The sequence below is a fragment of the Triticum aestivum genome, chromosome 1B (genome assembly GCF_018294505.1).
Source record: "Triticum aestivum cultivar Chinese Spring chromosome 1B, IWGSC CS RefSeq v2.1, whole genome shotgun sequence".
Classification (NCBI taxonomy): domain Eukaryota; kingdom Viridiplantae; phylum Streptophyta; class Magnoliopsida; order Poales; family Poaceae; genus Triticum; species Triticum aestivum.
In genome coordinates, this window is record NC_057795.1 from 303,126,687 (window position 1) to 303,151,449 (window position 24,763).

General features: G+C 50.3%; 1 pseudogene; it reads left to right on the plus strand.

Moving 5' to 3' along the window:
• Positions 1 to 8,257: 8,257 nt before the first annotated feature.
• LOC123078304 (MDIS1-interacting receptor like kinase 2-like) lies at positions 8,258 to 24,154 on the plus strand (annotated as a pseudogene).
• Positions 24,155 to 24,763: the final 609 nt, after the last annotated feature.

The following is a 24,763-nucleotide window of genomic DNA, read 5'->3' on the forward strand; positions in this document are numbered from 1 at the left end:
CAAGGTGTAGTTCTTGAACTCGGTGCCGTTGTCACTTCTTATTGTCAAGATCTTTGCATTGTGTTGACGTTGAGCTTCATTTGCAAAGTCGATGACGGTTTGTTGAGTCTCACTCTTCCTCTTGAAGAAGTATACCCAAGTGTATCTTGAATAGTCATCCACAATCACCAAGCAATACTTTCTACCTCCAAGACTATCAAAAGATGGAGGCCCAAAGAGATCCATGTGAAGGAGCTCCAAGGGTCTCTTCGAGTAGATGATGGTTGATGGAGGGTGAGCCTTTTCATGAAGCTTTCCTTCGATACAAGCACTGCAAGCACGATCTTTGGCAAAACTAACATTTGTTAGTCCACGGACATGGTCCCCCTTGAGAAGACTTTGCAAAGATCTCATATTGACGTGGGCTAAACGGCGATGCCAAAGCCATCCCACGTCAACTTTAGCCATTAGGCATGTCGCGGTCTTAGTGGGTCGCTCCGAAAAGTTAATCACATAGAGACCGTTCTCGACATGCCCAACAAAGGCTACTTTAAGAGTCTTGCTCCACAAGAGGGCCACGGTATCAATGTCAAAGAAGTAGCAAAACCCATGAGTGCAAGTTGACGAACGGAAAGCAAATTGTATGCAAGGGACTCAACAAGCATGACTTTCTCGATCGTTAGATCATGAGAAATGACAACCTTGCCGAGACCCAATACCTTAGAATGTGATGCATCACCCCACTCGACATTGGTGGGCATAGATGGAATCTCTTGCATGTCCACCACCAAGTCCTTGCTCCCGGTCATATGATTTGTTGCTCCACTATCGAGCAACCATGATCCCCCACCGGAAGCAAACACCTACAAGAGATCAATGCTTGGTTTTAGGTACCCATTTAGTAATGGGTCCTTTGATGTTAGTAACAAGGGTCTTGGGAACCCAAATAGACCATTCAATGTACTCATAAGGAGAACCAACAAATTTAGCATAAACATGTCCATCACTAGCACGGCACAACACATATGACGGGTTAAAGTCGCCGGCTTTGTTTGAGGAAATGATTTTGCCCTTTTGGACGTCAACTCCCTTCACTTTTTCCTTCTTCTCCTTAGGATCACCCTCTCCCTCTTTCACAAACGTTTGCTTGAGAGGAGGAGGACGTTTGGTCTTGTTGTTCTTCTTCTTCTTGCTCTTGGACTTGGGTGCAAACCCAATTCCTTCCTTGGCCACAACTTCCTTTTGATTGCTCAAAAGGTCGTTGAGGTTCTTCTCACCTTGAATGCATGTCACAAGGCCTTTCTCAAGTTGATCCTTCAACTTGGCATTCTCCTCCACAATATGCACATGCTCACAACACGGGTTAGTAGCACATGCATTATCAATTAATACCATATGAGGAAAGGTGGCCTTTTCCTTGATTAGCTTAACTTGGAGTTGAGCATGAGACTCCTTGAGGTTAGCGTGAGCACCCTTCAAGACCTTGTGGGCCTTGTCAAGTATCTCAAACTCCTCTTTGAGTCTAGCATGATCAACCCCAAGTTTAGCCTTCTCGGAAGTTAGCACACGAGACACGACAAGAGCATGATCAAGATCTTTCTTTAACTTAGCATGGTCATCATTGTGTGACTCCTCAAAAGTCAAACGATGCACACGCTCTTCCTCAAGAGCATTAGAGAGATCCGATATCTCATCGGCATAGTCACGACTATGACCTTCCATCTTAGAGATGGTTTCTTCGTGAGCCTCGATCATGTCATTGGCCTCACCAAGTTGTTCCAAGAGAGCAACAAAGTGCTTCTTGGACTTACCCTTGAGCTTACTCATAAAAGACTCAAATTCATTCACTTCCTCATTAGACTCAACATGTTCATCAATGCAATCCTCCAAGGAGGGATTAGTAATGATGGTGGTTGTGATGTTGGGGGTTACCTTGTTTGAAGCTTTAGCCATGAGGCACTTGGCGGTGATGTTTTCGTTGGGTGAATCAAAGAGAGACACCGGGGGAGTAGTAGCAATGGCAACGGATGCCATGGCCATTGCTTCTCCACTTTCATCATCATCGTCATCCTCTTGGTATTCTTCTTGAACCACCAACCCACGAGTTGGAGTCTTCTTGGCGAAGTTGTTCTTGTTGGGGAAGGACTTGGCTTTGTCTTTTCGAATGAATTTGCCACCATTGTCTTCCCGCTTCTCGTAAGGACAATCCGCAACGAAATGGCTCACATTGCCACAGTTGAAGCAAGTTCTAACTCGTTGCTTGCCCTTGACGCCACTTGAGTTGTTCTTGTTGAAGTTGGGTCTTGTATTCTTCTTGCTCCAAAATTGTCTTGAAGCAAGGGCCATGTGCTCATGATAATCATACTTGGTGTCTTCGGGATTGCTCTCCTCATCTTCCACTTCTTCCTCTTCTTCCATGATGACCTTGGCCTTCAAAGCAAGGTTGGGCTTCTTTGCCCTTTGAGAACGGAGCACCGCATTGTCGGCGGTCTTGTCCAAGATGCTCATTGCAACGAACTCATCCAACACTTCACTTGAGGTCATGGAGTGGAAGTCCGGTCTTTGACGAATGACGGAGGACATGGCCTTGTTGTAGGGCATCATGGCCTTGAGGAACTTGCGCTTGATCCAATTGTCATCCGTGTCCTTGCTTCCATGATCTCGGAGTGAGACCGCGAGTTTGGTCACTCTTCGAAAGAGCTCACGAGGTTCTTCATCTTCTTTCATTGCAAACTCATCGGCTTCATCTTGCACCACTTCATAGTTGGAGCGTTGAATGCTAGCACTTCCTCGATAGAGAGACTCAACACATTTCCATGCTTCTTTAGCCATGGCATGAGGTCGAAGATGAGGGAGATCTTCGGGAAGGATTGCATCTTGGATGATGAAGAGAGCACTCTCATTGAATTGATTGTCCACGGCTTCTCGAGGGGTGAAGTTGCTTGGGTCATGAGGATAGAAACCTTCTTCAATGATTCTCCAAAGGTTAGTGTTCACATGTTTCAAATGATGCTTGAAGCGATAAACCCAAGAATCAAAATCTTCATGTTTCTCATATTTAGGAGGAGGACCGGCATGATTCAAATGCGTGGAAGGGATCGGCCCTCCATAAATTGGGGGTTCCACATGGGCAAAGATGCCGGTGCCATTTCTACCACTAATAGAAGGACTCTTTTCAATGTTAGCTTCCCCCTTGTCGGAGGTAGCATCCGTCACCTTGTTGGTGGGATCACCCACTTTCATCGGCGAGGTAGATTGTTTAAGTCCTTCTAGGAATTCCTTAAACATGTCCTTGACCTCGGTCGTCATGGAGGTTTTCAATGTTTCCAAAGCCACATTGAATTCCTCACGTGAGATCGAGTTACCCCCATCTCCCGTAGATGATATCGGATTCGCACCGGAGTGCTCTCCCACCTCATCTACGACATCAACCATACTCTTCGGACGGTAAAGTCCTTAAAAAGAGACGAGGCTCTGATACCAATTGAAAGGATCGATATGGTTGACTAGAGGGGGGTGAATAGGCAACTAACAATTTTTAAGCTTTTCTTTACCAAATTCAACTTTGTAACAAAATAGGTTGTCTAGATGTGCAACTAAGTGAGCAACCTATATGATGCAATAACAACTAGCACATAAGCAAGCAAGGGATGCAACACAAGTAGGCTTGCAAAAGTAAAGGCACGAAATAACCAAGAGTGGAGCCGGTGGAGACGAGGATGTGTTACCGAAGTTCCTTCCTTTTAAGGGGAAGTACGTCTCCGTTAGAGCGGTGTGGAGGCACAATGCTCCCCAAGAAGCCACTAGGGCCACCGTATTCTCCTCACGCCCTCACACAATGCGAGATGCCGTGATTCCACTATTGGTGCCCTTGAAGGCGGCGACCGAACCTTTACAAACAAGGTTGGGGCAATCTCCACAACAATTGGAGGCTCCCAACAACACCACGAAGCTTCACCGCAATGGAGTTGGCTTCGAGGTGACCTCAACCGTCTAGGGTGCTCAAACACCCAAGAGTAACAAGATCCGCTAGGGATAAGTGGGGGGAATCAAATATCTTGTGGTGGAAGTGTAGATCGGGCCCTTGTCACCCAATCCCGAGCAAATCAACAAGTTTGATTGGCTAGGGAGAGAGATCGGGCGAAAATGGAGCTTGGAGCAACAATGGAGCTTAGAGGTGGAAGAGGTGGTCAACTAGAGGTAGAAGACGCCCCTTATATAGTCATGGGAAATATCCAACCATTATCCACATGTTCAGCCCGCGACATGCGGTACTACCGCTCCAGGGGCGCGGTACTACCGCGAGGCCGCGCGGTACTACCGTGGCGGACCACGGTACTTCCGTGACAGCAGCAGAGGCCGGGACTTGCCTGACTAGGGTGCAGTACTACCGCTTGCGCGGTACTACCGCTCCCCCTTGCGGTACTACCGCAAGGCAGGAAAGTCATTGCCTGGGAAGGGCGCGGATGAAATAAATTACATCTGTGCCTACTTCCGCTGAAAATGAGGTGGTGCAAAAATCCGACGCGGTACTACCGCTCACGAGGCGCGGTACTACCGTTGCGGCGCGGATGTAAAAAATTACATCCGCTCCTACTACCGTGACGCTGCGGTACTAGGTAGGAGGGCCACGGTACTACGACTCCTGGGGAGCGGTACTACCGTGGGCTCCCGCGGTACTACCGCGCTTGACGAGCGGTACTACCGTGGGTGGCGCGGATGTAAAAAATTACATCCGCCCCTACTACCGTACCGGAGCGGCACTAGGCCTGGGAGCCACGGTACTATGGCTCCAGAGGAGCGGTACTACCGTGACCCACAGCGGTACTACCGCTGGTACTTGCGGTACTACCGCAAGTACAGCAGTAGCCGTCAGATTTCGGCACAACAAGGATAACGAAGAGAAGCTCCAAAGTGCACGGAAAGGTAGGACAAGTGTACGTGTTGATTCCACCCAAACCTTTCCGACGCGGACCCCCTCTTAATAGTACGGCTCTCCTACGACTCAAATCCACCAAAGAGAAACGTAGAACAACGCCGACTTCAATAGTCTCCGAGGGGCACCGAATCGTTTCGTGCCTAGTGATGAAGTATCTGAGAGACTCAAGGCACACGATTAGTCCGCAAAAGCATTGTCATCAATCACCAAAACACCTAAGGGATAAATATGCCCTTACAGCTGCACTCTGCCATCGTTCGTCAAGTGAATCGTCTCCTCCGCGCTTTCCTCTGGCAAGGACGCAAGACCATTAATGGAGGCCACTGCCTCGTCAGCTGGGCCAAGGTCTGCCGCCATTGGCCTACAGCGGCCTTGGCATCCCCGACCTATAGCGTTCCGCCCACGCCTTGCAAGCCCGCTGGCTCTGGTTGCGCAAGACGGACCCCTCCCGCCCCTGGCAGCACCTTCACATCCCATGCAACCCGGCTGTCCAGGCCATCTTTCACGCCTCCACATCTTGGCAGATTGGCGACGGCAACTCCTGCCTCTTCTGGGATGACCACTGGATCGACAGGCTTTCCGTCGCCGAGCTGGCCCTGCTCCTCCACGACCTCGTCCCTAGCCGCCTCCGTAAGGCCCCCACCATTGTCGCGGGCATGGCCTCCCGTGCCTGGGTCCAGGACGTGCGCGGCCACCTCTCCCCCGAGGCGCTGGTGCAATACGTCCTCTTCTGGACGCGGCTCCAGCAGGTCACCCTCTCCGACGCGTCGGACGTCCTCACCTGGCGGTGGACCACAAATTGCGTGTACTCCGCCAAGTCCTGCTACAAAGCCCTCTTCGCCGGCTCTACGATCGAGCCCTCCTGGCGCCTCACCTGGCACCTCTCCGCATCAAGGTCTTCCTTTGGCTCGCCTTTCAAGGGCGCTGCTGGACCGCCGACCGCCTCGCTCGACGTGGCCTCACGCACGCCCCACTCTTCCTCCTCTGCGACCAAGAGCCCGAGACCATGATGCACTTACTTGCGGGCTACGTCTTCTCTAGACAAACCTGGCATGAGGTCCTCTCCTGGCTGCGAATCACCGACATGCCGCTTCCTAGCCCCGGGTTGTGCTTCCGCGACTGGTTATCCCAGTCCGTGCAGGACGCCCCCGCCGCCCTTCGCCGCGGCCTTGCCTCGCTCATCATCCTCACCGCATGGCGCATCTGGAAGGCACGAAACGCATGCGTCTTCAATGGAGCCTCTCCCTCCATTCCGCTCATTGTGAACGACATCAAGGAGGACGCCCGCAGCTGGGCCGCCGCCGGAGCCAAGGGGCTTAACAATCTGCTCCCACCTATGTAGTCCCCCTCTAGGGGGGCGCGCATCCCCCCCCCTCTATGTATGCGCCCTTGTAGCTCTCGATCACGCCCTAGATGTACGTGCTTGCGACGCTACCCCTGTATATGTTACCATTCTTCCCCCCTATCAATGCAATGATATGCAAAGCTTTTGCATATTCGTGAAAAAAAACATATATGATCGTACAGTTAAACTCTCCTCCAGCAAAACCCCAATTGTTAAGACTAGCATTTCAGAGATTCTTTTTTGGTGGAATTTTCCGGCTATCCTATCATGGACAAAATCTCGTAGTTTCTGTCTCTGCAGCTCAACCTTGATTGACCACGTTCTGTCGTTGAAACGGCCCTGGCAATGAAGATCACGACCATATTCGGCAAAACGCAAAAAAGAATAAGCGTAGTGCACTCCAGCCAGCAGGATCGATAGAAAAATGATAAAAGTCGTTGACAAACAGGCTGACCTAATGCAAATGTTTTCTGTATATATACTTTATCACTTGGTGCCAACTGCCAGGAGAAGGACAGAATGCAACCCTCAGTGCTAATTAAGGAAGCACACGTCGGAGGCGGAATACTGAAACATGGGTTCACACACACCTAATGCGAACAGTAATAAAATAACAAAAACTGTAAAAGAAGTCAAACAATTCTTATTTTTTTTAACAGATATGGTCGAGTGCTCTACTCACTTGTTAACTTTTGAGAAGAAATGGCATCCGTGATATTTTGTGCAAAAACAGACCACATTGATGTTATGAAAAAAAATCATCTTTAAAGCAATTTACAGGTTTATTTTAATTAATTTATTTTTTCCAAGAGTACCACAAATGTCATTTATTGGTCAAACTTTACATGTGAGTAGAACAGTCCATCAAGTTTGTTAACCTAAAATTATACAATTGTTTACTTTTTTGCTACCTTTTATATTGTGATGTTCACAAGGGGTGACAATGTAACATATATTCCCTCTGTCCTTAAAAGAGTGTACTTTCAACTTTGTTGGAGGGTCAAACTATGTCAAAATTTGTCCGAGTTTGTGCGAAAATATGTCAATGCTTGCGAAACAAATAAGTATATGATGGAAATATATTTTGTTATGAATTTAATGCTACTAAATTGATGACATACATGTTGGTCTATTATCGTATAAATACGGTCAAACATAAAAATGTTTGACTTTTCAACAAAGTTGAAAGTACACTATTTTAAGGACGGTACACTATTTTAAGGACGGAGGGAGTACTTGCTACCGATTTTTGGGTTAGAGACCGACACTAATTTGAAATTAATTTTAATCATTTGACTAGACTAATAATACGCCCGCAAAAACCATATTATATAGATTCATAATGTAAGAATTGTGTGCCATAAAAAGTACTGGACAAATTCTTTTTTGATACTTGTCGCAAATGCACTGAAGTAAAATATTGGAGCCATAATAATATTTTTTACACTATGTGTTATTTTTTACACTATGTGCAACCGGACTTTTGTGTAAACCGTCCATAAGTGTAGGATTATTGCCCCAGAAATAATCCGGAGAACCTTTCATTGGGCATTTTGGTTTGGAATGATTTTTATAGAAAAAGCACTTGATTTTTTTTAATAACTCTTCCATTGTTCCGCCGTTTGGTTTGCAGGATTCTTCCTTCCCGGTGGCCCGACAGAAGTAGTATCAAGGGCGCCTCATGGATTTCCTCTCATGGACATGTCACCTCTTTAGCTCCATTGATTGATAATAGTATCCGACACAGCAGCACCTGAATATAGTACTCCTACTCGGTGATAGCGCCTCTGCAACCACCAGCCCGACCAGCTTCCAAATTCCAAGCTGTATCGACTCGTTCGTGCGTGGTAATGGTCGCCATGACGGCAGCTGCACTCTGGATGGATCAACACGTGTTGTGTGATTCCAGCACCAGGTCCTGGTGCTGAATTCAAAGGATGCGCGCGCAATTCAGCTTGGCATCCGCGATCCAACTCATCCGAAGCTGCTTAGCGATGGAGCGCCGTGCCCAGCAAGGACAAGCGTCCGGGCGCGCCGCCGCATGGTGGGGCGCGCTCCTTCTCTTCCTGCTCATATCGTCCTCACAGCTGCGCGGCGCGAGCCCGCGCCGGGCGAAGCCGAGGCGCTCGTGGAATGGAAGAGCAGCCTGCCGCGTCTCGCGGCTCTCGCCTCGTGGGACCGGGAGGCCGCCGCCAACTCCACCTCCGCGGCGTGCTCGTGGCGCGGCGTGTCGTGGAGTTAATTGCACGTTGGTACCACACTTGCTCACCTACTCACGAATCGGTACCACTACTCATGCATGTCGCAGTTCAGTACCAATTCAGGGCCTAAGTGATGCATAACGAGCTGACAGCTGTATAAGCGCGTATTGACCGCGTATCCGACAGGTCGGGCCCACATGTCAGGTGACACGCTGGCCGAATCGGCGCATGCCCGGTGCGTTGACTAGGACGAGGCCGACCTAACAGGCTAGGTCGAACCGAGCCGCCAGTTCGAACCCTAACTCTCGTTCCCCTCTCCCTCTCCTCCCCGTGCTCCTCTGTGTCAATGGCGACGGCGAATCCGGGCGGCGGCGGTGTAGGCGGCAGCTCGAGCAGCGGTGGCGGTGTGGGCGGGTACGGAGATCTTCCTGGCCTCGGGCCCGATGCGCACCCAGGATTGGCCGAGGATGACGGCGACAGTTCGTCGTACTACTCGAGCGGCGAGGAAGAAATGGAGGAGGCCCCGCTGAGCATGGAGCAGCGCTTGCGGATGGCAGAGATGTGGGTCGCCAACCCTTTCACTAGCCATCACTGGACCCATGGATGTGGTGGGGTGCTGTAAGTCCTCCTCCCTCTCCTCTGTTCTTTCTTCCAATTTGGGGGCTAGGGTTAGTGTTAATGAAAATGTCCAAATTTGCTGGCACTTGTAGTGTGGAGGAGGCTATCTGGGATGTTAGGATTCACTTTGATGCCCTACATAATTTGGATAGAAAGATATGCAGTTCTGATGTCACTTTTCTCAATCTGTATGCACTGTTGCATACACAAGGATTTACATTCTCTGATGAATTGTATCACATGGAGAACACATGCATAGGAGAGCAGAGAGAGCATGGCCTAGACTTGATTGACACAAACATTAAATTGCAGAATATTAAGAAGCAACATGAGCATACTTTAGTTTTGAATCTGTTAGTTAGAGCAACAGCCACTGACAGTGCTGCAATTCAGAGAAATGCTGAACTACAGACCATTCTTTATGCACCACCAGTTGTGTATGATCTCAGTGAGCCAGCTGTGCTTGCTGTTGATGACCAAGGTGTTGTTTTTAATAGTCAGGGTAGTAGTAGTACCAATGTTGGTGCTAGTGGTTTTTGCACACAAGAGAGCAAAAATCTAGGTAAACAAAAGCTGAAATCTGTGATGGAGGATGAAGTCTTGTTGCAGGAGGGATATCACAGTAGTGATAATTCAGAAGGGGCATATGACAGTGACAACTACTTGGAGAAGTACAGGATTTCTCAAGACACAGAGATAATAGATGGAAAGAGACAAGCAGATGAGGAACAACTAGCAGATGATCAAGATGAATATTCAGATGATGAGTCAGAAGAGGAGGAACAACTTCATTATGAGGGTGACACTGAGGTTGAGGATCCGTTTGAGATGGAGGAGGAAGAGAGTGGGGATGAAGAGATGGAGGAGAGCTTGAATGTGGAGTTAGCTCAACAGTTGCAGGTAGAACCTCCAAAGAAGAAACAGAAGCTGCCAATTAGGAGGTGCCCCACCACTAGAACACATTCTAGTGTTTTAAAGGAGTTGAAGAAAGATTTCATTCCTTCATCAGATGAAGAAGAAACTGGTTGGCTGATGGATAGTGAAGATGATGGGCATGAGCCACTGCAATTTGTCCTAAAGAAAAATAAGAAGAGTAGGGCACAGAAAAGAAAACCTAGGATATGGTTCAATGAAAAAATGGAGCACCCACACCAGCAATTATGTAAGTACATGTGCTTCACAAATCAGCAGCAATTCAGAGATGCTCTGTTGAGCTTGCACATTTCACAGGCAAGAGATTTCAGATATCATAGAAACTCTGACCAAAGGATCATTGCAAGTTGCAGAAATGAGCACTGTCAGTTCCACATTGTTGCTGCTGTGATCAAAGGTGAAAAGACTTTTGCTATAAAAAAATGAACCTGGAGCACACTTGCCCTACCAGTACAGAGTCTTCCAGGGTTAGTGCAAAGTGGCTTGCAAAGACATATGAGTCATTGTTCAGGTCTGATCCAACCACTAGCATACAAACTCTGATTGATGCCTGCAATGAGAAGTATGGTGTTGAGGTTCCTAAGCACATGGCCTATAGGGCCAAAAACTTAGCTGTGGAAGCTGTCTTAGGAGAGCACAAGAAGCAGTATCCCAGGTTAAGGGACTATGCAGCAACCATCATGCAGACAAACCCTGGAAGTAGGGTTGTAGTTACAACTCTAGTTCCTAAAGCAACAAAAAAATACCACATCCAGGGCCAAGGTTTCATGCAATGTTTTTCTGCTTAAATGGAGCAAGGGAGGGATTTCTCACTGGATGCAGACCTTTCATTGGTTAGTTACTTGTTTCTTTTCTTTAGTTTCATTGCTATGTACATGATTCCACCTTTGCTGTAGTTTCTTTGCTATGTACTGACTTAATTGGTTCTTTTTTTGCAAAACAGGTGTTGATGGATGCTTTATTAAGCTGACCACAGGTGCACAGATCCTTGCTGCCACTGGCAGAGATGGCAATAACAACATTTATCCAATTGCATTTGCCATTGTTGGTCAGGAGGATACAGCAAATTGGTGCTGGTTTCTGCACCAACTCAAGATATGTCTAGGAGGAGAAGTTGGCCAATTTGGTCCTTATACTATCATGTCAGATAGACAGAAGGTAAGTACTTAGTTTGCTGTGTAATTTCAGTAGCATAGTTTCTTGGTTTTTTTCAACTATATCTGTAGTCAGTAGCTTAGTTTGTTGTTGTAATTTCAACAGGGGCTACTCAATGCAGTGAATAGAGTATTTCCAAACTGCCACCAGAGATATTGTCTTAGACACTTATATGCAAATTTCCAGAATGCTGGTTTTAGGGGGGAAGATCTAAAGAAATGCATGGATAATGCCAGTTATGCTTACAATGAATATAAGTTTAATATTGCTATGAATGATTTGAGAAATGAGTGTGTGGATGCTTGGAAGTGGCTTAATGCAATTCCTAAGAATACATGGGCAAGGCATGCTTTTGACACTAACTGCAAGACAGATTTGGTTGTTAACAACCTATCTGAGGTGTTCAACAAGTATATCCTTGATTTTAGGAAAAAGCCTATTAGGACTATGGTTGATGGTATTAAGGACAAGCAAATGGTGAGGTGGCATGAGAAGAGAGAGAGAGGAAAGGCAGCTTTCTGGGAGATCACACCACACTATGCTGAGAAGTTAGAGCTGGAAAAGGAGAGGGCTAGATATTGCAAACCCATTCAAGCTGGTGTTAATTTATGGCAAGTGACCAGTGGGCAGCAAACACACCCTGTGAACTTGGATAATCATACATGTGGTTGCAGAAAATGGGACCTCAGTGGCCTACCATGTAACCATGCAATTTCAGCAATTAACAAGGCCAAGAGGTTTCCAGAGGACTTTGTTTGTAAATTCTTCAGAAAACCATTTTATGTGGCAGCATATGAACCTATGATCTTTCCTGTTCCTGGTGAACATGACTGGATAAGGACACCTGGACCAGACATAGAGCCACCAGAATTTCATGTTAGGAGAGGAAGAAAGCAAGAGAAGAGGATGAAGGGCAAGTTTGAAGTGCCAAAGCCAAAAGACAGCAGTAGAATGGCCACAATAACATGCTCTAACTGTGGTCTCCAAGGCCATAGATACACCAACTGCCTGAAACAATTGAAACCAGATTTGTCTATGAGGAAAAACAAACATGTGGTAATACCAAATCTCACTTCTTTTTTATTTGTTGACTAGTGCATTTGTTAATATTTTAATGTTGTCTACTAATACCAATCTCACTTCTTTTTGCAAGACCAAGAGGTCACAGCAGCAACCTACACCTGCAAGATCACAGCCCCTACCTGCAAGATCACAGCCTCCACCTGCAAGATCCCAGCCTGCACCAAGATCACAGCCTCCACCTGCAAGGACTGGTGCAAGATCTGGAGCAAGGTCTGGTGCAAGGACTGGTGCAAGTTCACACCCATCAACTAGTGGTGCAAGGCCATTCACTGCCCCAAGATATGCAACTCCTTCTACATCTTCTGCCCCAAGAAGTCACACTGGTTGGATGAGGTGGTTTGATCCTAGTGGTAACTGATGAGTGTGTGAAATGAGTTGTTGTTTCTCAAAACTATGGCAAGTGATCAATGTTTTGTGTCCTGAACCATGGCATGGTTGGATGCTTAGGTTTGATTGTACTGAACCAACAAGTCAAACTGGTTGGATGATTATGTTTGAGTGTACTGAATTGCTATCAACTATCTTAATGTTATGGGCAATGTTATGCTATCAATTTGGTGATTAGTGTTATTTGCAATGTTTTAAGGTTTGATTAAGGTTATTGGCAATGCCTAACCACTTTGTTTACCTGACCACTTTGGCTCAGGGGGTTCTCGACGTCGACGGACCCTAAATGCCTAACCACTTTGGTTTAGGGGGTTCTCGACGTCGACAGACCCTAAATGCCTAACCACTTTGGTTTAGGGGGTTCTCGACGTCGACGGACCCTAAATGCCTAACACCATAGTGGTTCACAACAAGGTTCACAACAAGGTTCAGAACTTACTGGTTCACAACAAGGTTCACAACTTACTGGTTCACAACAACAACATATTGATTAACATAGTGGTTCACAGCAACTAAGAGTTAACATAGTGGTTCACAGCAACAACATAGTGGTTCACCACAACACCATAGTGGTTCACAACAACTTAAAGCAACAACATAGTGGTTCACCACAATACCATAGTGGTTCACAACAACTTTAAGCCACAACATAGTACATAACTTAGTTCACAACAACACCATACTTCACAAAAGGTCAGCAAAGCAAGCATTCTTCTTCTTCATGTTGATCTGGATCTTGCTCTTGCTCTTCCTCTACATCTTCATTCTGACAAGATGTCCAGGATCCCCTTTAATTTCTGCTTGTTCTTCTCCTCTGACTTCAACAGTTCAGCAATCTGAATCTTTAGCTGATCCCTCCTTGTTGTGAGCTTCTCATGCCCCTTCTTGAGATCACCCATGTGAAGGAGCAGCTGGGTGTTCTCCTGGGTGAGCTTTTCCTCAGACTTTTTGAGTTCATCAACCTGGAATTGCAGGTTCCTGGTGGATGTACTAAGCACTTCCTTCTCTTTTAGATGATTAAACTTCAGGTTCCTGATGCAAGTGCCTTGAGATTCTGTCAGGTTCATCAGTACTTTATACTTCTCCTGCAGCTTGAAGATCTCTGCATCTTTCTTCACCATCTCTATCTTCATGTCAGATACTGAATCAGAAACATGCACATTCTGCATCTTAGCCTGCAAATAGCTGAAATCTACCATCCTATCCTCTTGAGCATTGAACAGTTGGTGCACATCTTCAACCAATTTGTCATAGTTGGCCTCTAGATTATTTTTTTCTTCAGTCAACTGGTGAATAGTGAATGAACTCTCCAGGTTATCCTTCCTCCTATCACTCTTGCTGTCATGATACATTTCCCATAGCTTCAACAAGGCATTCTGCAATGTAGGAGGCCACTCTGGGTCAACCCAGAGAACAACACCACAGTTGTCATCTTCCTGCAATATAAACAACCATAGCATGAGCATCTTAAAACAATGTAGGACCCTAAATGACTAGCCACTGAATTAAAAATGAACTTTAAGCATCCTTGGGAAACAACTTTAATAATATAGCCAACTTTAATAATATAACACTAGGTGAATTTTAAGCTTCTGACATTGAATCTCTCTGACCTTAAACAATCAAATAATTTGCAAAGTGAGTACTCTTGTACTGCAAACATTTTCTAATCCACTGATTAGCACCAGTAGTACTAAATGGCTACAAAAATGACCCTCACACAGCTACAAAATGACCATCAGAGCTATGGTACAAGAGTACTCATTAAACAATGTGCATCAGCACATGGCTAGATTAAAGAACATGAATTCCATGCACTGGACTGCACAATTCTATGCACATGGCTAGATTAAACAATACCATTAACACAGAGTTTGGACAGAATCTTACACTCATAGGACAGACTAAGAACCTCCTTCCCGTGTTAAATGCTTCGAATGCTACATGCCTCTCAGCCGCCACACCATGCTGATGGCAAAGAACTCTGGATGCTGTCTCAATGCCACTGTAGTCTTTGTCTTCAATGCTAGCAGGGATCTACAGGAACAAAAGGAAAACAAAATCCCCAAATTAAATCAAATCCCCCCAAATCTGATAACCCAACCCTAACCCTAGCTCTACAACTCACCCGGTAATGCATGGCTTCATCGTCGGAGAGGTTCATGTATTGTGCGATTGAGTCCTGGCTGCTCTCCTCCTCCATGGCGCGACGGCGAGCCGGTTGAGGTGGCGGCGGCAGCGGGCGGAGGGCGGCTGCGAATCGGAGAGAGGAGGGAGAGCGAGAGTGAGAGTGAGGTCGAGCGAGAGTGAGGCGAGTCCGACTGAGCCCATGTAACCGACCGCACCGGACTCGTCCTAGTCAACGCACCGGGCACGCGCCGATTCGGCCAGCATGTCACCTGACATGTGGGCCCGACCTGTCGGATACGCGGTCAATACGCGCTTATACGGCTGTCCGCCCGTTATGCATCACTTAGGCCCTGAGTTGGTACTGAACTGCGACATGCACGAGTAGTGGTACTGATTCTTGAGTAGGTGAGCAAGTGTGGTACCAACGTGCAATTAACTCCGTGTCGTGCGACGTCCTCGGCCGGGTTGTGAGCGTCGACATGTCCGGTGCCGGCCTCGCGGGCACGCTCGACGCGCTGGACCTCTCGTCGCTGCCCAGCCTCGGCCGCCTCAACCTCAGCTTCAACTCGCTGATGGGATCGTTCCCGTCGAACGTGTCCGTGCCGCTCCTCGGCCTCAGGTCTGTAGATTTGTCCAACAACAGCTTCTCGGGTTCGATCCCGGCGATGCTGCCGGTGTACATGCCCAACCTCGAGCACCTCAACCTTTCGTCAAACCAGCTTGTGGGGGAGATACCGACGTCCCTCGCCAAGTTGACCAAGCTTCAGAGCCTTATTCTCGGCTCCAACAGGCTTTCCGGAGGCATACCACCGGTGCTCGGTTCCATCTCAGGGTTAACAGCGCTCGAGCTGCACAGTAACCCGCTGGGCGGCGCCATCCCCGCCTCTCTCGGCAACCTCGGTTCGCTGGAGCGCATGAATGTCAGCCTCGCTCTGCTGTGTAAGATTGGGGAAAACCACACGTTGTGGTGCCTTGTATTGATCAATATATAGAGGTTACAAGGCAGAGTTCGTATCGTACAATATACGGACACCTATACAAGGACTACACATATACAACCGTATATCTATACACATAATACGGTTATATATTCTAACACCCTCCCTCAGTCGTAAACGGGCGTCCACGAATGTTAAGACTGTCCCGAAAATCCAAGAAGAGAGGGGATGGCAATCCTTTGGTGAAAATGTCCGCAAATTGTGAAGAACTCGGAACGTGAAGAACCCGGACCTCGCCTGTGGTGACACGGTCGCGCACAAAGTGCAAATCGATCTCCACATGCTTGGTGCGCTGATGATGAACGGGATTCTGTGTCATGTAAACAGAGCTCACATTATCACAAAACACCACAGTGGCACCAGTCACCGGTCGATGAAGCTCCTGAAGAAGCTGCCGTAACCAACATGTTTCAGCCACGACATTTGCAACTGCCCTGTATTCGGCCTCGGCGCTGGACCGAGAGACCGTGTGCTGCCGCTTAGCAGACCACGACACCAGGTTATTGCCAAGGAAGACACAATAACCTGAGGTAGACCGGCGAGTGTCAGGGCAACCTGCCCAATCAGCGTCAGAGTAGGCCAGCCATGTGTTGGAGCTGCGGCGAAACAAAGTGAGGCCATGGCCGATGGTGCCACGGATATAGCGAAGCACACGCTTCACAAGTAGCAAATGATTAGCCCGAGGATCATGCATATGAAGACAAATCTGCTGCACAGCATAAGAGATATCCGGCCGAGTGAACGTGAGGTACTGAAGACCGCCTGCAATACTACGATACTCGGTGGGATCTACAACGGGATCACTGGACTTGGCTGAAAGTTTGGAGGTAGTATCAACTGGAGTAGAGATGGGTTTGCACTGCAACATGCCAGCTCTGTCAAGAAGATCCAATGCATACTTCTCTTGTGAGAGAAACAGACTGTCCTTGCTGCGGGTGACAGAGATGCCCAGAAAATAATGAAGATCGCCCATATCCGTCATACTGAATTCGATACGAAGAGTGGCAATCAAACTATGCAACAATGTCGAGGATGATGCAGTCAGGATAATGTCATCCACATAGAGCAGGAGATAGGCCATGTCAGCACCACGCCGATAAACGAACAGCGAGCTGTCGGACTTGGAGCCAATGAAACCAGCCGATGCAATGAACGAAGCAAACCGCTGAAACCATGCACGAGGCGCCTGTTTCAAACCATAGAGTGATTTGTTGAGACGACAAATCTTGTCAGGGAAACGAGGATCAGTGAACCCAGAAGGCTGACGAGCATAAACAGTCTCGATGAGAGTTCCATTAAGGAATGCATTCTTGACATCAAGTTGGTGGATGGACCAGTCACTGGAGAGAGCAATGGAGAGCACCGTACGAATAGTGGCTGGCTTGACGACCGGGCTGAAAGTTTCATCAAAATCGATACCTTCGCGCTGAGTAAATCCACGAAGCACCCAACGAGCCTTGTAGCGATCCAAAGAACCATCAGACTTCATCTTGTGACGGTAGATCCACTTACCAGTAACAATATTAGCATTGCGAGGTGGATCAACGAGGTCCCAAGTGTTGTTGGAGAGAAGAGCACCATACTCCTCAACCATAGCGGAATGCCAATTAGGATCCTTGAGAGCACCACGATATGTCTTCGGTATGGGAGATAAACCCTCAACATGAAGATCAAATATCTTTTTGGGCTTCACAATGCCCTGTTTAGCACGAGTGGCCATGGCATGAGATGGAGGCGGTGGAGGGGCCCGCGGCCGGCGGGTCCGCGGTGGATCCGCAGCTACAGGAGCTGGCGACGACGTTGCTGGTGGTGACGCAGCTGTAGTAGGAGAAGGACTCCCAGCAGGGTCGCAATCGGAGCTCCCATCAGGGCTCTCGGCAGTGGCCCGGGACCCAGGCGACCGGGGCGAGGTCGGTGGCGGCGACCGAGGCGAAGTCGGTGGCGGCAACCGTGAAGAGGACCGTGGCGACGGCGATGGCGACCGTGGCGGCGACGGTGTAGTCGCATCCGGGGGCACCGTGCCTGGCACGGTGAATGGCATCGACGAAACCGGCTGCTCAGCTCCCTGCAAAAAATCATAAGTGTGCAGGGAAGGAGTAGGAGTTGACGAAGATGTAGGGGAGGCGAAGGGAAAGGTGGACTCATCGAACACTACATGACGAGAGATGATGATCTTTTGGGTTGAACGATCAAGGCAACGATAGCCATGATGCCGTGATGGGTACCCTAGAAACACGCATGGCACGGAGCGAGGCGCAAGCTTGTGCGGAGCGACGGCTGTGGTGTTAGGGTAACATAGACATCCGAAAACCCGAAGACCAGCATATGTAGGATCTACGCCAAGTAAGGCATGAAAGGGAATACGATCTGAGATTGCCTTGGAAGGCAGCCGATTATGCAACATAACGGCGGTGTGAAGAGCTTCAACCCAAAAGCGAGGTGGCATACTAGCTTGGATAAGGAGTGTACGAGTAATGTCATTAAGAGTACGAATAATGCGTTCGGCTTTACCATTCTGCTGCGAAGTGTATGGACATGAAAAGCGGAGTGCAATTCCATGGTGCTGGGCAAGGGAATGGAGGAGTGAATTATCGAACTCACGACCATTATCACACTGAATAGCCTGCAAGCGTACACTAAACTGGGTGAGCGCTAAAGCATGAAGGGACGACAAGTGCGAGAAAGCTTCTGACTTAGACCGCAGAGGATAAACCCATGCATACTGAGTAAAATCATCAAGACAAACGAGATAATACTTAAAGCCAGAAATACTCTCAACAGGAGATGTCCACAAATCACAGTGAATTATCTGAAAAGGAGTAGTGGTGACACGATTGGTAGAAGAAAAAGGAAGATGAACATGACGACCTAACTGACAAGCATGACACAAACTACTTTTATTCTTTTCCCTAGGGATGATCAAAGAACGAGCTAATGACTCCATAACGGGCCGCCCAGGGTGCCCTAGCCGACGGTGCCAGAGTGCTACATCGGCGACCAGGAAGGCGTGTGGCTGACTGGCAGTGGAAGGATGGATGGAGTAAAGAGCTCCGAAGCTATTGCATCTGAGAATCTCGGTCCTGGTTAGAAGATCCTTCACAGAGAAACTGAGGGGGTCAAATTCGACGGATACACGATTATCAATGGTGAATTGACGAACTGACAAAAGGTTTTTAACTATGTTAGGAACAACTAAGACATTACGAAGGTAAAGAGGACGAGAGGTGGTGGAAATAGGAAGACGTGCATGCCCGGTACCGGTGATCGGAAGGGTGGAACCGTTACCGACAACGACAACACGCTGAGAGGAGGAGGGGGGAGACACGGAGTTGAGCATACCGGGATCGGACGCGAAGTGGGAGGAGGCGCCGGTGTCCATCACCCACTCCCTGCTGGGTGCTTGCAGCCCCATGGTCTGGAACTGATGCATGAGCGCGGCCTGGTCCCATGAAGCAGTTGGTGATGCCGGTGATGATGGAGCCGGACCGTAGGAGGGCTGTCCGGGGGTGTAGCCGTAACCGTAGGGGGCAAGGCCGTACGGGTTCTAGGCGTAGAACGCATGCGGCGACGGGGTGTGCCGGGGCGCGTAGCCGGGAGCTGGGGCATAGGCGGGCGGCGCACGGCCGAGCAGGCCCCCCTGGCCATAGGGCCACATCTGGATGGCACCGTTCCAGGGGTGCTGTGGTGAAGGCCAGGAGGGAGTGGCAGCTAGCGGGGTCGCGGGCGCCGGGATGATCTCCTTGGAGACGCCAGCGGCGGCCTTCTTCTTCTTCTTCCCTTTTCCAGAGGCCTTGCCAGGATTGCCGGTGTTGTTGGTGAAGAGGGCCGTGTCTGAGTTGCGGGCGCGGCGATTTTTGCACTTCATGTCCTGGAGCGCGAGCAACGAGCGGCACTGCGCGAAGGTCATACCCGGCATGAGGGAGATGAGATCAGCAGCGGCCTCGTATTGCTCGGAGAGGCCGTTGAGGCAGTGGACCACCATCTCAGCGTCATCAACGGGGGCGCCAAGATCCGTAAGCCCATCGGAGAGGGATTTGACCTTCTGAAGGTAGTCGGCCATGCTCATCTCTCCCATCTTGAGATCGCCGAGCTCGGCCGTGAGGTGGAGCTGACGATTGATCTTGTGGTCGTTGAAGAGACCGTTGATGCTGTTCCAGAGATCGACGGCGAGGGGATCGTCACCGGGCGTCATGACGGCGTCGAGGATGCTGAGCGAGACAGACCCATAGAGCCAAGAGACGACGGTGGCGTCGAGGAGAGACCACTCCGGGTTCGGCGCGTCGGGGGCGGCAAGGTCGAGATGATCCAGGAGGGCATACTTGCGGCAAGCGGCGCGGAAGAAGGTGCGCCATTGACGATGAACGCCGGTGTCGAGCGCGAGCTCGACGGGGACGTGTCCCTTGATGGAGTGCAGGCCGACGGCCTAGGCGTGCAGCGAGGTCAAGGAAAAAGACCCCGTGCTCGTCCCAGATCCATCGGGGGCGGTCGCGAGAGGTAGCTTGGCCTTGGCGGCCTCGGCGGCCTCGGCGTCCGCGGCGTCCTGGCGCTCCTTGGCCGCGGCCAGCGCCTGGTTCGTGGCGTCCGTGTCAGGCTGCGACATGGAGGCGGCGATCGGGGCGCGGCGGCGAGAGGGGTGGTGGCTTCGGTGGCAGCGGAAAGAGGAGGAGGGCGGCACAGGCTAGGGTTAGGGTTTTAGGCTCTATACCATGTAAGATTGGGGAAAACCACACGTTGTGGTGCCTTGTATTGATCAATATATAGAGGTTACAAGGCAGAGTTCGTATCGTACAATATACGGACACCTATACAAGGACTACACATATACAACCGTATATCTATACACATAATACGGTTATATATTCTAACATGCTGGACTCAACCATTCCCACGGAACTCAGCGGCTGCGCCAACCTTACCGTCGTTGGCCTCGCCGGGAACAAGCTCTCTGGGAAGCTGCCGGTGTCGTTGGCCAAGCTGACCAAAATACGGGAGTTCAACGTGTCCAAGAACATGCTCACCGGGACGATCTTGCCGGACTACTTCACTGCCTGGGCCCAGCTCACGGTGTTTCAGGCTGACAGAAACCGTTTCAACGGCGAGATCCCCACGGAGATCAGGATGGCGTTGAGGCTGGAGTTCCTCTCCCTGGCGACCAACAACCTCTCCGGCCCGATCCCGTCGGTCATCGGAAGGCTGACAGACCTGAAGCTGCTGGACCTCTCCGAGAACAAACTCTCCGGCACTATCCCACGGACAATGGGCGAGCTCACCAGCCTAGAGGTTCTTCGGCTGTATGACAACAAGCTCACCGGCCGGTTGCCGGCCGAGTTCGGGGACATGACGGCGCTGCAGAGGCTGTCCATAAGCACCAACATGCTCGAGGGCGAGTTTCCGGCCGAGCTCGCCCGCTTGCCAAACCTCCGTGGCCTGATCGCCTTCGAAAACCTCTTCTCCGGCGCCATCCCGCCAGGTCTTGGCGGGAACGGCTTGTTCTCCATGGTCAGCATGTCAGACAACAGGTTCTCCGGTGGGCTGCCTCCGGGGCTGTGCAAGAGCGCGCCCCGCCTCCGGTTTCTCGCCTTGGACAACAACCACCTAACCGGCGACGTGCCCGCCTGCTACAGCAACTTTAAGAAGCTCGAGCGCTTCCGCGTGGCAGGCAACCGGCTGGCCGGAAATTTGTCAGAGATCCTCGGATCGCAGCTGCCGGACCTGTACTACATTGACCTGTCCAGGAACCTGTTTGAAGGCGAGCTCCCAGAGCACTGGGCTCAGTTCAGGAGCCTCTCATACCTGCACTTGGATGGCAACAAAATCAGCGGAACAATTTTTTTGAAATAAACGCAGGAGAGCTGCGTATTTCGATTGATTAGAAGAAGGGCAAAGAAGCCGGTTACAGGTTACAAGCTAGCGCAAAAGCCAGCGAGCAGGCCAAAACAAAGAACGAAAGACAACACAGACGCCTAGAGAGCCTGCTACAAAAACCTATTCTCGCAGCACTAAGTGCTGGCCACCGGCCAGCGTCCAATCGCGTGCCTCCGCTAGAAGGAGGTGCAAAACCTGAGTAGTCGAACGCTCGACGCCGCCATCGAAGATGCGAGCATTACGCTCCTTCCAGATCCACCACAAGGTGAGTAGGGCCACCGACCGTGCCAATTTGGTCGAAGTCGGGCTGCCAGTCAACTCGCTGAACCAGGTCATGAGAGAGGAGGAGCTAGACGACGCAGCTGGCTGGAGCTCAGGGACGCCGAATCTGGCAGCGACCTGTGACCAAAGTTGCCGCGCCCATGGGCAATCTATGGCCAAGCGCGCTGCCGTTTCCAAGCTGCGATAGCATAGCGGGCAAAAGTAGGAGTTAGGCCAGTGCCGAGCCAGCAGCCGATCTGCCGTCAGGATACGTCTCTGAGTGAGCAGCCAGGCGAACAGGCGGCACTTCGCCGGCGCCCACGCCGTCCAGATTTCCTTCTGAAGTGGGTACAAGGTCGAGCCAATGAAGAACAGCCGGTATGCCGAGGCAGACGAGTAGGTGCCGTTCTCCGTGAGCCTCCAACGGAAGCCATCTGCGACACCGGCAGCTAGGGGCTGCATGGCTCGGATGTTAACCCACAATCGCACGAACGATGGCAGTGACCGCCCGGTTACCCTGCCTCGCAGGTCCTGGACCCATTTGTCGCCGGCCAGCGCTTGCTGCACGGAGCGCGACTTGCGTCGAGCCACCTCGAAGAGTTCCGGGGCAAATCAGCGGAACAATTGCTCCTGGTTACGGTGCCATGGCTGCATTGCGAGATCTGAGCCTGGCATCCAACCGTCTCACCGGCACGATCCCGCCCGAGCTCGGAAAATTAGCACTGCTCAAGCTAAATCTTGGTCACAACATGTTGTCTGGCAGAATCCCTGTGACACTAGGAAACGTCGCCACGATGCTCCTGCTGGACCTGTCCGAGAATGATCTTCACGGAGGCGTACCGGCGGAGCTGACAATGTTAAGCTCCATTTGGTACCTGAACCTGAGCGGCAACAGTCTCACCGGCGAGGTTCCAGCTCTGGTCGGTAAGATGAGCTCGCTGGAGAAGTTGGACCTCAGTGGCAACCCGGGTCTATGCGGCGACGTGGCTGGCCTGAATTCCTGCAACTTGAATTCTGACAGCGGTGGTTCTCGGCGGCACAAGGCAAGGCTGAACCTTGTCATACCGCTGGCTGTTGCCGCTGCGCTGCTGGCCTCCGTCGCTGCCGTGGCATGCGTGGTGGTGCACAGGAAGAGACGAACCGGCGAAGATACGCCCGAGACCAACACAACGGTGAGAGACGGCAGCGTAATGGCTCTGCAGGCTTCGATATGGGGCAAAGATGTGGAGATCTCCTTCGGTGACATCCTGGCAGCGACGGAGCAGTTCGACGAGGCCTACTGCATAGGCAAAGGCAGCTTCGGGAGCGTGTACCAGGCCGACCTTCCAGGCGGCCACTGCCTTGCCGTGAAGAAGCTCGATGCGTCGGAGACTGACGACGCGTTTAGGGGCATCAGTGAGAAGAGCTTTGAGAACGAGGTGAGGGCCCTGACGCACGTCCGGCATAGGAACATCGTCAAGCTCCACGGGTTCTGCGCCTCCAGCAGGTACATGTACCTGGTCTATGAGCGCGTCGAGAGGGGCAGCCTCACCAAGGTGCTCTACGGAGGCAGCTGCGAAAGGTTCGACTGGCCGGCAAGGGTGCGCGCAATCAGGGGACTGGCGCACGCGCTGGCCTACCTGCACCACGACTGCTCGCCGCCGATGATCCACCGCGACGTGTCCATCAACAACGTCCTGCTGGACGCCGAGTACGAGACGCGGCTGTCGGACTTCGGCACGGCGAGATTTCTCGCGCCCGGGCGCTCCAACTGCACCAGCATGGCTGGCTCCTACGGCTACATGGCACCAGGTGCGTACCAACCATACACACCTTTTCCTACACGCATGACGCCATTCTAGCTGCCCGCAATCTCACATTTGTCGGCGTGTTTCTTGCCGCAGAGCTCGCGTACTTGAGGGTGACGACCAAATGCGACGTGTACAGCTTCGGCGTCGTGGCCATGGAGATCCTGACGGGCAAGTTCCCCGGCGAGCTCATAAGCTCCTTGTACAGCTTGGACGAGGCGCGTGGTATGGGCGAGTCGGCGCTCCTGCTGCTCAAGGACGTGGTGGACCAGAGGCTGGACCTTCCTGCCGGGAAATTGGCCGGGCAGCTGGTCTTCCTCTTTGTTGTGGCCTTGTCGTGCGTTCGGACGAACCCTGATGCCAGGCCGACCATGCGCACCGTCGCACAGGAGCTCTCTGCTCAACGGCGGTCTACCTTGGATAGGCCATTCGCTGCCATCAGCATTGGCGACCTTACAATTCTGCAGGTGTGATGATTTGGACAATGCTAGTATTTGTACCGAGATAGTTTTTCTTCTTCTTTTGCTTAATTGCAAAAATGTCATTTTATTTTTTTGTCAACTTTCAGAAATGATACTGAAAATGGTAAAGCTATGCCTACGTAATGGTTCTTACGCATCTTAGGTATATTCTGATTTGGCACTCTTATATTGGTTAGTAATTCTTTATTGAAAAAATATTGGTTAATTGCACTTGTATATTTTGTCATTTTGAGAAATGACACTGAAAATAGTAAAGCTACGCCTATGATCAAAGATTGGCTTGGTCTCCGTGATGTGCATCCTTTCGATTGGAGTGACGCGACTTCCGTTAAAGAGTGGTGGAGCCACAATGCTAACAAGAAGACCCAATCGCGAAGGCCGCTTGCTTCCTTGATGCTGCTAATCTTTTGGGAGTTATGTAAAGAGAGGAATGCACGAATCGTTTATAATAATGCCGTTCCGGTGGGAGTCGTCGTTGCTAGGATTAAAAAGGAGACCTTACTTTGGAGCATTGCAGGAGCAAGACATTTGAATAGCATAATATCGCGAGAGTGATTGTTGCAATTCGGCCTTTGGCCTTAACCTCTAAAACTTCTCTCT